The 13,919-nt window shown below is 48.9% G+C and overlaps 1 protein-coding gene across 3 annotated transcripts in view; it reads left to right on the top strand.

Annotated features, from left to right (window-relative positions):
* The first annotated feature begins 4,548 nt into the window (after positions 1–4,548).
* JAK1 (Janus kinase 1) overlaps positions 4,549–13,919 on the top strand; it is a 55,080-nt gene continuing 45,709 nt past the window's right edge. For 2 of the 3 annotated variants that reach the window (XM_082766153.1, XM_082766152.1), the window contains exon 1: positions 4,549–4,696. The gene's annotated coding sequence lies outside the window, so the exon portion shown is untranslated. Of the gene's footprint in view, positions 4,697–8,408; positions 8,430–13,919 lie in introns of those variants that run through there. The other variant, XM_082766155.1, reaches the window with a different exon arrangement.

The following is a 13,919-nucleotide window of genomic DNA, read 5'->3' as shown; positions in this document are numbered from 1 at the left end:
TCTGGGAAAAGCAGCTTTGGGCTGCACTGGTCTATTATCATCAGAGAAAGCTGAAGAAAATTCAGATAATACTTCTGCTTTGGTGACGGGGAAGAACCAGAAAGCTGGCAACAGGGAAAAAACAGCTGAAAAATGCAGGTGGCAACACGAACGCTCCCACCACAGGACCAAGGCATGGCATAAGCATCCCAGCCCCGTGCTCCCGGGCTCGGAGCCGAGCGTGCGAGCTCCAGTCCCCAGGCAGGGAAGTCGGGAAGCGGACTCGGCTGTGTGCTCGGCTTCCCACGCGGCTCTGCCAGCTCGCTGGCCCCGAGCAGGAAATCCCCCCGCAGCCTGGCTTTCAGCAGCGGCTGCCACAGCACCCTGGGAACAGGGACTGCTTTGGGCAGGCACGATTTGAGCTTTTTTTTTTTTCAAAGTATATTTAGATCATCGACAAGGGGTACCTCGCCTTCCCAAATGGAGATTATTAAAACCCCAGTTGGCTTTTTTTTTTTTTTTAAAAGTGTTGTTGGTGGTGGTTGAGGACAATATTTCGAAGTAGTTTATTAAGAAATAATTCACACATTCCAGCTGTCTCAACATAAATTCTCTCACTTGCTTTTCCAAGCAGAGACGAGCTCTCTGACAGCAGTGTCACAAACACGTTTTCACGCATGTTATGCGAGCACAGGAAGTTTAAGATAAATTCAGCAACAGATCAGATGAAAGGCCTTGTGCACTTGCATATCTATTTATACACCCCCCGGGGCAAGTCCCACCCCATCACTGCAGTATCCGGGGGCCTCGCGCTCCCTAAGATATTGCGTGGTGATGGAGGATGGTGCTACCCCCTTCGCTGATGGGCTTGCAGGGAGGATGTCTTGCCCGAATTTCCCCTGCTGCACCACTGACAGGCACCCAAATTTAGGTTTAGGGCACCCCTTTTGCCTGGCCCAGCTCTGCGCTGCCCCACGGTGCTGGTCCTGCTCCTCTGGCCCCGTGTCCCGGCTGCTCCTCGCGCTACAGCCGTGGGGTGAGCCCAGCCTGGCGTGGGTCTGGCTGGGAACAGCTCCTGCCATCTGCCTCAGGAAAAATGGCTCTGAGTGAGAAGATCAGTTTCGATGATCTTAAGGAAAAAATCCCCGACACGCTCTACTTTGTAACTCCCATCCCTGGAGGGAAAACTGGAAGGATGTTTTTCTTTAGGAAAAAAAAAATTAAAAACATTTAAAAAATAAACTTTCATTTGAACAGCGGTGAGCATAGCCTGATGCTCTGCAGAAGCGTACAAGAGCACAGAAAATTATTGCCAGCATACTTTCTAATGCCATTACAGCATAAGGAATTGCTGACATTGAAAGGCAGAGGCCAGTTTTACACCTTACATAGCTCCTCTGACTTCCCTGCCTCCTCCTGATCTTCTCTAGCATGTTTGAGAAGAACCAGACTCCAGATACACTGCCAGGAACAAACCAAAGACAAGTGAAATCGCTCAGATGGTGTTAAATCACATTTATGTAAGGCTGCAGTCAATTCCAAGCTGATGGCATCAGCGATTTATAGCACTTTACCGTACGCAGAGCCACTTGCTGTGGTTTGAAAGGCTATGGAAAAAAAGTTGTCTTAACATTTATACTCTTTTAAATAGTGTGAAAACCTCATCTTCTCAAAGATAACCGAGGCAGAGGTTAAGTTTGGCTTCTGGAAACTTGAAAACTGAAGTAGGGGAAAATTTGTACATAACTGCCCACCCTCTTCTTTAAAGAAGGCTGTAGGAGAGAAATCGTTTGAATTTCATTTGAGTTTTAATTCACAAATACCAAGAAAGTCAAGTCTAGATATATTTTGATTTTTTCTTTTCTTGGAGGACATCAGTGTTTCCTGGAAGCTGCAAAATAAAGAAATAAGTGAGATACAAAGCAATTCGCCCGACTCGTCGCTCCACCCCAGTACGGTACTTACAGGGGTAGGAAAAAATGTTTTGCTTCAAAGACCTTTTCTGCAGCTCTTTGCAGGCCCACTCTCCTTGTGAGCATGGGAACACATTCAGCTACAAGTACCTGCGATTAATCCCACAGAAAAAAACTGCTTTTAGTGTTTTAATATAAAATTACATCCTTGCCATAGGATGGTGTGTTGTGGGGAAAGCAGGCTGGAGGGTCTGACCACTCTGCCTGCTTTCCCAAGGAGTAGGTTTTCTGAAACTGCAGTCTGTTTGTCCGTCCATCTGCCTGTCTGACAGCCTCACGTCCCCACTGACAGCTTTTGAGCTCGTTGGTTGCTCCCAGTCAATTTAGCAGGGAGACAGAGGTGTTAAAAATACTAAATTCCTACAAATTTTTGTGAAACTGAGAGCTGGAAAGAGCAGAGAGATGTACTTCGGTGCTGCTCCAACAAGGAAAGTAGACAGATCGATCACTATGTTTGGGGATGGGCAGGAAATCCTGTTATTAATAGAGTTTTTAGATTAATTTCTAGAAGTACATCGATTTCACTGAAACTACACATCACAGAACAACCAGCAGAAATCAGAAGACACCACAGTCCCGAAATTAAGGAAAAAAAGCAAAAAGCTTTCTATGAAGGATATGGCCCTTGGGAGCCTGGGTCATCCTTGGGCATGGTTTCGGGCTCTGAGCCCTGGTTTAGATGGGGGCAGAGGTAAAGCTGCTCTCTTCTGAGCCGCGGCCTCTGTTAGCAGCCCCGGGCTAAGCCCCTTATGCAATCCTTCCGTCACAGCCTCCTTCTTGGCTTTGGTTTGATTTGCAGCTCTGATTGGGATTTAAGGACATTTGCAGCATCAATAGCTGTGCCGGGAAACGAACGCTGACTGTAATGCATAGGTAATAGAGATCTGGTATGTTACGAAGCATGAAAACTCATCTAGGAAAACTGATTTTATCACCATGCAGGCAGAGCCACAGAAAGGGCTAGCAAGAGTTAAAGGAAACCAGTGGAAGTGCAGCATTGTCGGGCAAATCAACGGGGAATGCAGAATAAGAAAGCAAGAAAAGGCCAGGCCCCAGAGCCATGGCAGGCTGCGTGTGCCACCAGCTGCAGCCCCAGGTTTGATCTCTCTCCTTCCAACATCAGCAAAGATCACCAGCACAATGGAAATGGGGCGAGACTCCAGTGCTCTCTGCTCGGGGCCATACCCATGCACCCAGAGCACTGGTAATCCAGAGACAACAACGCCAGGTGGCAGGAAAAAAGGTGAACATCGTGAAATAGCATCCAAATTACACTTTGCTGCTTCCCTGACAGCCATGAAAAGAGGGGAGGGGAAGTGCTGGCTTGTTTCCTCTTGGGAGAGGGGAAAAAAAAATCAATGTCCATCTATCTTTAGTTTGTAAACTACAAACACATGGACATGCCTAGATGTGCAGTTGTGCAATCAGCCCCCGCCGCACGGCTCTGGTGTGGGAGATGGAAAGGTTTGGGGTGATTTCCAAGGAGAAAAGCTTTGCAAATTGGGATAGCCAAAGCATGAGGCAGATGCCAGCGTGTAAACATTTCGTAACAGCAAAGGCACCTGCACACCCATGTACCACCAGTGCATGAGAAGGCCTTGACAAAACAATGCTGTCAGCCTGCTCTGATTAAACCGAAGCAAATGACATGAAACTAGCATTGTGTTGAAAGCAATCACCTTTCCCGCTTTCTGTTTGTTTGTTGGTTTGTGTGTTTTTAATGCTCGATTTGGCTATTAGGACAGTTCCTGTGCAATGCAGCTGGAGAGCGGTGCTTCTCTCAGAAGAAAATGCCAAGTGCGTGTGCATGCGCAGGAAGGGGGCAATCATTTTATTGAAGTGAATTGTTTTTTTACTGATATTACTTCCACTCAGGCTGCTTCCTGTGAGTTTCAGAGTTTGAAACCACAATGAAGAAACCGATTTCTTTTCTGTGCAGAGGGGAGAATTGTTTATCTCATCATTTCGGTGTAAACACCAAGGTACCCACACCGCCGCGTTGTGCGACAGATAGGCCTTTTTTTTTTTTTTTTTTTTTTTTTTTAAGCGGATCAAAACACACCAGTATTGTTTTCACTAGAAGATGTAGAGCTCGGAGAAAAGCAAAAGACGTTCAAGTAACCTCTGCTTTGGATTTTTTTGGTCAGGATTACGGAAGAAACAGGCAAGTCCTGGTTAAAAGCCTTAACGTCGGCCTGCCAGGCAGCAACGCCTGCCTGCACCTAGGTGCTGTGGGAGACTTTAGGAGGGATTTTTGGGCACGGGATCCCTCCCACCCCATTTCTAACCACATTTTACAACACGGCTTTGAACGACTGCTCAAAGGCTGAGGGACAGCAGTGACAGCAGCGAGCAGACCACCCAGCGGGCTTCTTTAGGCACCGACTTCTACCCTTTAGGACACAAAACCGGGCACCGGGCTACCTTCCCCGGGCACCAGACCCCGTTATACCCCCGGGGGCCCCTCACAGGGCTCCTCACAGCGCCCCAAATGGCGGCTGCCCCCGCTTCCCCCCTCCACACAGGAGCAGGAGGCGGCCGCGGCCGGGCACCACCCCGGGGCGGGCCGGGCCCAGCGCATGCTCCGCGGCCCGGGCCCGCTGCCGTGCCGGGACCGCCGCCCTGCTCCTGCCCCTGCCCGGTTGTGGCTGCCCCCAGCTCGGCTCTTGAACGGCCCCGGCCGCCCCCAGCCCCGCGGGGGCAGCGGGAGAGGGGAGCGGCCGTCTGAGGCGCTGGAGGAGGCGGTGAGTGGAGCCGGAGGGGGCTCGGGGCCCGGTGGTTTCCCCAACCCCCCCCCCCCGCGGGGGAAGGAGTTCGGGGAGCCGGGAGGGAACCGGGGAGGAACCGAGGGGGGAACCGGGAGGGGAACCGAGGGGGGAACCGGGGGAAGGAGCCCCCGGTAGGACCCGCAGGGCTCGGAGGGTTTCGTCCCCGCGGTGGAAATGGGGGTGGTGGGAGCCGGGTGCTGGAGCAGCGCCGGGCTGGGGCCGCGTGGTGCTGGGCGCGGGTCGAAGTTTAAAAAAAAAAAAAAAAAATCCAAAAATCTAAACAATTAAACAAAAAAAATCGAAAAATAAGAGATCGCGGGGGTGTTCCCGGCCGATCGCGGATCCCCCGTGGGCCCTCGGTGCGGCTCGCCGGCAGCGCTGCCTCGCTCCTCCGTGCGGATCGAGGGCCTGGGCGGGTGGATGCGGGCCCAGCGGGGAAAAAAAAACCCAATGTGCTGTTTTTTGAGGCCCTCCCGTTGGGTTAGGGTTGAAAAAAGGTGTCTGAAAGCTTATAGGGGAGAAGCAGGAAATCAGGCTGAACGCCGGCCCTGCTGCGGAGCCCTCTGGCTGGGGGCACGGCTCGGCCTCGACAGGAGCTGGTGTGGAGGCAGGGGAGCACCTCAGGGCTGTGTGGGGGTGTTGGGACTGCAGAACAGCCCCGTGGGGTGCTCCAAAATTTGGGGGGAGGGAGGATGCAGTCACTTCGAGTCACACCGGCGCTGAAATTTAACTCCAGTCGTCCCAGTTCGGCTCCCACTGGGAGGAGATGCTCCGAGGTGGTTGTCTGTTCGCCGGCGCGGGAGAAAGCGGCGAGTTCTGTTTTGCCCTTATAAGGGGAGCCGTAGGCATTTCCTCCTGGCACTTGTTTGTAAAAACACGCAGGAAATTGCACCTTGCTCAGGGCTTGTGCTGGGGGACGGCCGTGGGACAGGTGCTTGGGAATCGGGAGCGGATTGGGGACACGCTGCCGGAGCCCCAGCAGCTCACATCGCACCCTTGCTGTCACCCGCGGTGTCCCAAGCGAGCAATCGCAGGCAGATTTCTTTTTATTATTTATTTATTTATTTATTTATAATGTAAATATATTCACAGTGATTCGGTTCTCCTTGAATATCATTCTTGTCTAAGCAGCTGCATGCCGCTTGCCCCCAAGCCCCGTGGAACAGAGAATGCTCTGTGCTCACACAGAGCAAAACTGCGAGCTTTTGACCTTTAGGAAAGGTTAGGTTAAAAAAAAAAAAAAGAAGTGTAAAAAGCCAAAGTGAGTGGGTTTCAATTTGCTCAAGAATATAAACGTGGAACTGTAATGAATCGAAGCTTGTCAACTCCTGGAAGTCTCTGCGCTGCAAAAATCTTTCAGAATTAATTTCAAACTTGTTTAAAAATAAGAAAGTGGAGGCTGGAAATCCAGAACTGATAGGGAGTGTGCTGTTTCTGCATATCCAAATGGACTTGTCTGCTAAATGAATTTAGGAAACAAATGAGAAGCAAAAGCTGGAGAGAATATCTGGTAGAAAAGCTTTGGAAAGCAGACCTGCAGCAGCTGCAGAGCAGAAAGTGAAGTATCCGTGAGCAGTCACGGGGGAGACTCGGTGGGTAAAGTCAACAAACCTTTTAAACTCATCTTTTGTAGCCAGAGCCCACGGTTTAAAGTTACTTTAATTCTTCTACCTCATGTCTAGAGGGGCTGGAGGTCATCTAGGGTTCTTGGTTGGAAGAGTAATTTGGTAAATTTGGGCTAACTTTTCTGTAGTAGTTTGGTCTTGCAGATAAAAGCCTACATTGACAGAGAGCAGCTTCCCTTTTTTGTGCAGAGGGGAAAAGTCTTTGAGTTTTCTCAGGCAGCGTCCTGACTGTCAGGCGTGCTGTTGCGGACAGGAAGGTTTCACCTCTTTCCTACCACGTCCCTCCCTCGACGTGGAGGTTGAGGGCGTTTTTTCCCCTGCAGAGATGGCCTCGGGTTTCCTGGCACCTGGCTGCTGCTGCTTTGGTACGAGGAAGAAGTTCAAAACGCAGCACAAACCCGAATGGAGGACCCTTGACTCTGCATGCTGCGTTGGGCATGAATTGCACGGGAAAGAGCTGCCCTGTGTGTTTACATAAAGAGGAAGGTGTTTGAATTGTTTTGAGGACTTAAGCTGTCTAGATATGAAAACAAACCCTTCAGCCTGGCTTGTGTTTGCATCTGAAAAGGGTCATTAACAGAAGCCATAAAGCAGAAGGTGTGATCAGAAAATGAGATACAGAGAGACGACAGAGTTTGGTCTTTGTTCCTGACTTACCTCATGTCCATCAGTAGCTAAAAATCATTCAGAATAAAACATTTTGTCATAAACTGTCGATCCTCAAGTTGGACGGGCGACAAAGGAACAGCAGTTTGTCATTTCTGACTGATCAGGCATTATTCCTGTAAACACACTCAGATTGCTCTGGGTCTCTGAAGCACTTAAGGTGCAATTAGATCTCAGGTATCGATAATGGCAGGCACTTGCCAAATTGACAGAAAATGGCTTTTAGTGTTCAGCGCGCGTTTCAGTGAGTCCTGATGGCCTGCTGCTCGCAGGGGAAGCTCTGCCAAGGACCAACTGTTCCCTTCTGCTGCTTGGATGAAACGTGGAGAGAAGTGGATTCTTAGCAGGATTTTGGGGTGTCTGGTGGCTAAATTGTTAATTCCGTCGGTTTCTATAGCGTCGATTCAACGTGTGAAGTGACAGGTCAGGGGAAGATTAATCTGCTCCTTTATTCGCTGGCTTTGGCAGCGCGTTGGGTTCCCCATGCAGTATTCTGTTTTTCCCCTTCATCCAGTCCTTTGGAGGGACCAAAAAGGTGTTAAAAGCTGCTGGGTTGCTTGGGGGTGGTGGTGGGGTAACGTTGGCTCCCTTGGGCAAACCAGCTGCAATTTCTCTTGATTCAAAGTGGAGGGGGAAGTGGGAAAGCATGATTTAGTGGCTCTAATATCCTGCCTGGGTGGATTTTGAAGGAATAGGTCCTGAGAATTTTCTTCTTCATCATGAGGGTGGCTGAAGGGCTTAAAGCTTCAAACAACTTTTTCTGGCTAAAATATTTTTTTCTGTTGTTCCTGGGCTGGTGATATAAATACCTGCATTAATGGTAGAAAACTTGAGCTAGGTGAAATTGGAAGAGCAGCTTTGTACATGGAAAAGCGTTATCTGTATGTCTCACTGCATGCATCGGCCTTTTACTATCCTTTTGGTACCAATAGTGGCACAATTTTGTTGTTTATATGGTTATTATTGTTACTGTTCAATGTTTTGACATACCTGTCACACAAAATTGGTAGAGTTTTTTTTTTTTTCCCCTCCAGGAAGTGAAAGGTAAAAATAGGAAATAAAGGAAAAGAAGCGAGAATTGGAAGTTAATGGAAAAGCTCAGGGTGCGTGCATCATCCTGAACTGAGGAGAGAGGCAGTGCTGAAGGCCTGAACAGTCAAAGTGGAGCTGGTGCTTGATGCAGAACTGCCCAGGAGGCTTCAGACCTGACCAAATGCAGCTGAGCTGACAAAGAAAAGGCAAATCGCTCGTGTTAGTGGAAGTGGGTGAGCGCTGCTCTTGCTTCTGCTCAATCAGCTCTGATGGCAGCGCAGCCACCTTCCAGAAGCACAGGTCACTGCTGCCAGCTCCGTAAAGGAGAGTTTGCTGTCAAATTGGAGGAATTTGGTGGTTAGCGCTAAATCCTCCGAGTTCTGCAGGTGAGATTTAGCGTGAGTCAAGGCTTGGGTTGTTTGTGTGCTGGAGGAGGGGACAGGAAGGCTCACAAAGATAGGAGCAGGGTGGATAAGCATGTAACGCGTCGTTGGATGGGTTTTGAAGCCTTGGGTTGGGTTTGAAACCCTTTATTTTAATCTCAGCTGTCGCTGGCCAGTGCCTGACCTTGGCCAAACAGCCTGTTTATTCCTGCAGTGCCTTTCTGCCCCAGACTCCCCTCCCCAAGCTGAATTCCCTCTGCATGTGTTGAGGTAATATTGACTCTCTCTATTTTAAACAAGAGAAAATTCCTGTCGACCAGTAATTGCCTTCTTTGAATTAATTCCCAGTGGTGCGGGAAGCGCAGCTCCTTGCAGATCAAAGTATTGAATGTTTTTTGGTTGTAAATAAAGAATGAGGGGCAGAGACATTTGTCATTTCCTCCTGCGAAATGTCCTGCTGGTTTCTTATAAGCCTTTAGGCCAGAGGCTGCGGGTCCAATTCTGCAGTTTGTGCTGAGATTGGAGACAACTTGTAAAGCAAAGCGAACGGCTGTTGGTGCGGTGTTTGCTTCAGGTTTGTAAGAGTTCGCCATCACTCCAGCTTCGTGGTTTGGTTTTGGAGAGGCAGAAGTGCTGGGGAAAATCAGCGGGGCCAGCTGCTCGGCCCTCCAGTCTGGACTACACAACAGTGCTGGGCAGCAGCTCGCTTTAAGGCACGTAACAGGACGTTGCGTGTCCACAAACAGCTTTAAAATACGCGAAATGTTCCCCAAATCCCCCAGGTAAGCCTTTGTGTCTGTAGGTAAGGAGAAGAAGCAGACCAAGGTACCAGATCCTGACCTGGGCAGGGCAGTGAAGGATCTCTCGATGAGGTTTGTGCGTGTGGCGACTCGGTTCGTCAGGAAATGAGCTTGGCACACCGAACTTGTACACCCATTTCGTGATGCCAGCAGCACAAAGCAGTACATTTAACAAAACAAGCCCTAAAAGCCTTGGCACTTGAGCGGTCTAAATAACTTCCTGTTGGTTGCCATCCATAAATACCTGTCTCTGCACTGCTCGGGGTTTCGCTGGGGTACAATACATCCAAAGCAGGTTTTTGTGTGTTTTTTTTTAAAGCTCTATTATGCTGCAGGGCATTAGTTGTTTGAGAAAAAGGTACAGGAGGTACCATCTAACTCAATCCTTGCTCTGGGCATTCTGCTCATGCTTTGCTATTTAACCCTGCTGCTCTGCATGATGGTTTCCTTTTCTTCTTTTTTTTTTTTTTTCTTTTAGTTTTTGACCCAAGGCTCTCTCACACCGTATCCTGGTGGTCTCCTGCGTGCAGAGGAGGGGTGCCCACCCTCACGTCTGAGGTTTTTGATCAAGAACAGCTACGGGCTGGTGTTTGCAGTTGGCGTTACACCGTTCTCCCGTAGGCTCTTTCGTATTTACTGGGGATGCACAAGAAATAACCTTTCACTTTCCGAACGCTTCTGCATTTCGCTTTTCCTCAAAGCATGGCAAAACATACCAAGAGTTTTGAAATTGTCTGAGCCCGTGTGTTTAGAGAGTTTAAGAGTTCAGAAGGAACCAGCCAGGCAAACCACCCAGCCTGACCTGTGTGCGCCAGCTTCCCCTGTCCCCCCTTGCAGCCCTGAGCTGGAGCACGCTGCTCTGCAGGAGTTCCCTGCTCCTCTGGAAATAAAAAGGCACGTTTTCTGCTTTCCTCTTTTGCTTTCTGCTCTTACCAATTTGTTGCATTTGTGTTGAACTATTTTTTTCCCCTTATTTGCATCTTCTGCCCTTACTTTGATTCTCAGTTTTCCGCTAACAAGCCAATTAATATCCCCAGCTTTCTCCCCTGCAGCAGTGCTTCCAGCAGTAAGTTACCTTGCAGATTTTCTGATGACTGAGTCTTACTGCAGAAATCTTGTTTTCTGCTCGTTTCTGTGACCTCTCCAGTTTTTGGATGCCTTTTAAACTATCTGCACCAGCAGAGCATCACCTGTCGCTCCCCACCAGCGTGCAGACAGGGATGCCTTCTCTCCCATCTCACTGGGAACTCAAACTGTTGATTTTCAGCTTTAATCCTCCTGTGGTTTTCTTTTTTTTCCAAGATTCAGAGCTCTGCAGTGGCTGTGTGGTCCCCAGGTGTCCCCAGCCAGCACTTCAGTGCCTCCAGCTGGCTGAGAGCACCCCTCAGCACCTCTCCCCTTTGCAGTTTCCTAGTGGAAACTTCAAATAGTTGTTCCCCCGTTAATAATAATAATACGTTGGTGATATATTAATATATATAATTTATATATATATTTTTTTCCTTGGGGTCCGTGGCATCCTGTGCTCCAAGGAGAGGCAGAGGCTGTGCCTTTTGGTGATGCAGAACGAGCTCCCTGCAGCTCGATGAGCGCGTTGTACATCGATGCACGTTGCTGGTGTGAGCACTGCCCACCAGCATTCCTGCCTGGCAGCCTTTGTCTCTCCACTGGCGTTATCTGGAAAAAATCAGCTTGTGGTGTTCTGTGCCAGCACCGGCTTTGGAAGCGGTTCACGACCGTGCATTACGAGTGTTTGCAATAAGAGCTTTAAATTCCCTGTTGAAGATAGATTTAGTAAGTGAAAGGATGTTTAAGGAATGCTGACTTAAAAGACAAAATAAAAGCTTCATTTTTCAAAATACAAACAGCTTTCTTCTGGCAAGTTAAAAGAAAAAATCCTGCTGTTGGTACAGTTCTTTCAACTTCCTGCACATGTGACTGCAACACAGGCAAGTGACATCTGCAGAAGAAGGCAGGTTGGCAAACAGAGGGCTCGCTTTGCTTTAAAAAAAAGGCAACTTTCATATCCGGAATGTTTGGTGCATGCGAGCACAGCCTGAAAACCCAGATGCCAGTCGTGTTTGCTTCGCTGTTTGTTGGTACTGACCGAAAGTTTGCCTTGCAGGGAAGAAGGTGCCTCCAGATTTTATTGCGCCGTATCCTTCCAAGTTTGCAATTGAATTAAGAGAAAAAATGAGGCAAGATGAGCCACCTTCTTGCTCTCTACACTCAGAGAATTAATGAGATGTGACAAGGGCAGGACCTGCCAACCCATAAATCTGTGACGGGGCTCTGCCTCGAAAGGGAGAGAGATCGGGGTCATGCGTTAGCTCCATCCCTGCAGTGCTGGCACCCTGGGCCTTGAGATCTTCGTGCTTTCTCTGAGGAACAAGTCCCTTAGAACTTCTTCAACCCATTACATCTCCGATACTTAACTCCTTGATAAAGTTTAATTACCAATTAATATAAATTGCTATTCCTTCATACGTGTACGCTGCCGAGTCCCGCTTGTGTTGGGAGCTGAATGCGGTGCAGACAAATCAGTGCGTGTCGGTACGGCTGAGTAATTACAGGCTTCAAAACCTTCACTTGTACCAAACTTTGTGGCGAGTTCAGCCTTCAAAATACAGCGGAGCTGCAAACCACTGTCTCTTCCTGACAATTTTGCTGAAGCTGGCAAAGGCTTTCAGACTGCGACGCCTTTTCTGCACGGCTCCGTCTAGAAGTAAGTCGCGCCGAGTATTTCAGCTCCCATTTTTAAAGCAGATTAACTGGTGCTAGTTCCTCATTCAGAGCCAGGGCAGCTTGCACGTGTGCTCGCAGTGGCTTCGGACGTTACCATCCCCTGGTGCTCGCTGCTCCCTTTCTGCTTGCCCGAGCAGCCCCTGTGGTGTCTGTGCACGGAGCTCAGCCCGGTTCTTTACGCTGCCGCAGCAGCTGAGGCTCCCACGATGGTCAAAGGTAGGAAAACAGCTCAGAGGGCCAGGGCACAGCTAGAGGTAGAAGGGATTTCTTCTATTTAAGACAAAGATTTTAATAAAAGTTTGGTGTTTTTCTTTTTTTCTGCCTCAATAACTGCTTTACGCTCAACTAAAATCATTTCTCGTTAGTGGAGAGCCCACAAATGGGATTTGCTGAGCACCAACCCGAGGCTGAAGAAGCAGCTAATGTCAGTAGAGCTCACTTTGCAGGACTTCAGGGTCAAACCCTGGTTAAGGGCAGCTGGGTAACTTGGTATTCTCGTGTAAAGCACCAAGAGCTCCGCTCCAGGAACATCCCATATAGATTGTGCTAATAACAGGGTCAATTTTTTGGCTTCTGGGACTGTCATTTAGGCTTCCATCACTGTTAGCTAAAAGAGGAGGCCTTGCTGCTCTGGAGAGCAGGGTAAGGGTGTGCTAACAGCCAGCAGAAAAAGAGGTTTGGAGCAGCCTAAACCCAGTCCTTTGCCCTGATTCCAGCGCCCTGGTCACAATCCACAGCTGTCAAAGCTTCTTGCAGGGGAAAATAAAAAAAAAAAAAAAAGCGGTCTGGTATTTATGATGGGTTTAACACTTAGATCAGGTCTTCTGTTATCATCAGAGAAATAAAAAGTCTGGAGCACTTTTCCTGACTCCTCGAGTCTGAGCGTACTTTGGCCTGCCTTGCTGTGGCTGGCACCAAAGCAGGGGCAGGCAGATTTCTGGCCCGTCGGAGGTGTTAGGGGCTGCATCTGCTCACAGTGATTGTCTGGAAAGGGCTTTGGGGCTTTTCCTGACATTCAGGTGAAGTTGTTCGTGGGAATATTTTCTGCCTGTCTTTTTTTGCTCGGCTTTCAGGTTTTTAGGAGAGATTAATGCTAAGAGATCAATTGTACGCTGAGCACTTGGGGAAAGACAAAAAGGCTGGTTGGAAACTAATGGATGCTGACGGCTCTCCGGTGGTTTGGTTGCAAAATGGGAAAAAAAAAAAATCAGTGTGAGGATCTCATAAGTGGGTATCATGCATTTAAAAACCTAAAATCAGGTCTGTGCTCTCTTCTGATGGCATTGTTGAGAACCCTTTTCTGTGCAAGCCTTTGGTTGGAAAGGAGCGGAGCAGCACCAGGGGTGGAACGGGCTCTGCGTGAGCATCCTCCTTCCACGTGGTTGATGATCCTGCCAGAGCAGAAACTGTCAGGTACATCTCTAAAAACAGTCTCCCAGAACTCCCTCCAACGTGTTGTCATAAGATGCATTTTGGAGAGGAAAGGAGAAATTGTGGGAAGCGCTGAAATCCCCTTTTCCCCAGCACTCACTGCTTCGGGGTCCTGTGAGGATGCAGATACTGCGTGGGCTGGGTTCGGACGTGATTTCTGGGGTGCCCAGGACACCCCACCTGGTGCCAGGAGCCTCCAGGACATCATTCAGCAGGAGGTGACATTGGCTGCGGTGGCTCTTACGCGGTGCTGTGACAGTCGTGATTAATTGCCCTAGAAATGATGGAAATAAAATTTTCTATTCCCAAGGAGAGGTTGGGTCTGCAGGGCTGGAGGAGTGACACATCCAAGTTACTGCACGTTTGGCTGTCCTCTAACAAAGAAAAAATGCGAGATGAGCTTTGCCTGCTCTGAGTTTGCTCTGTCTGAAGTCTCCCCGGTGCAGACGGCTGCTTAACGCGGCTAATATTTGCTTAATGAAATATTTGTGCCCTTCCTAAGCAAACCTGCCAGGGT

Source organism: Aythya marila (genome assembly GCF_965140915.1).
Source record: "Aythya marila genome assembly, chromosome: 8".
NCBI lineage: Eukaryota > Metazoa > Chordata > Aves > Anseriformes > Anatidae > Aythya > Aythya marila.
Note: the sequence above shows the minus strand (reverse complement) of the source record. Positions and strands in the feature narration are given on the sequence as shown.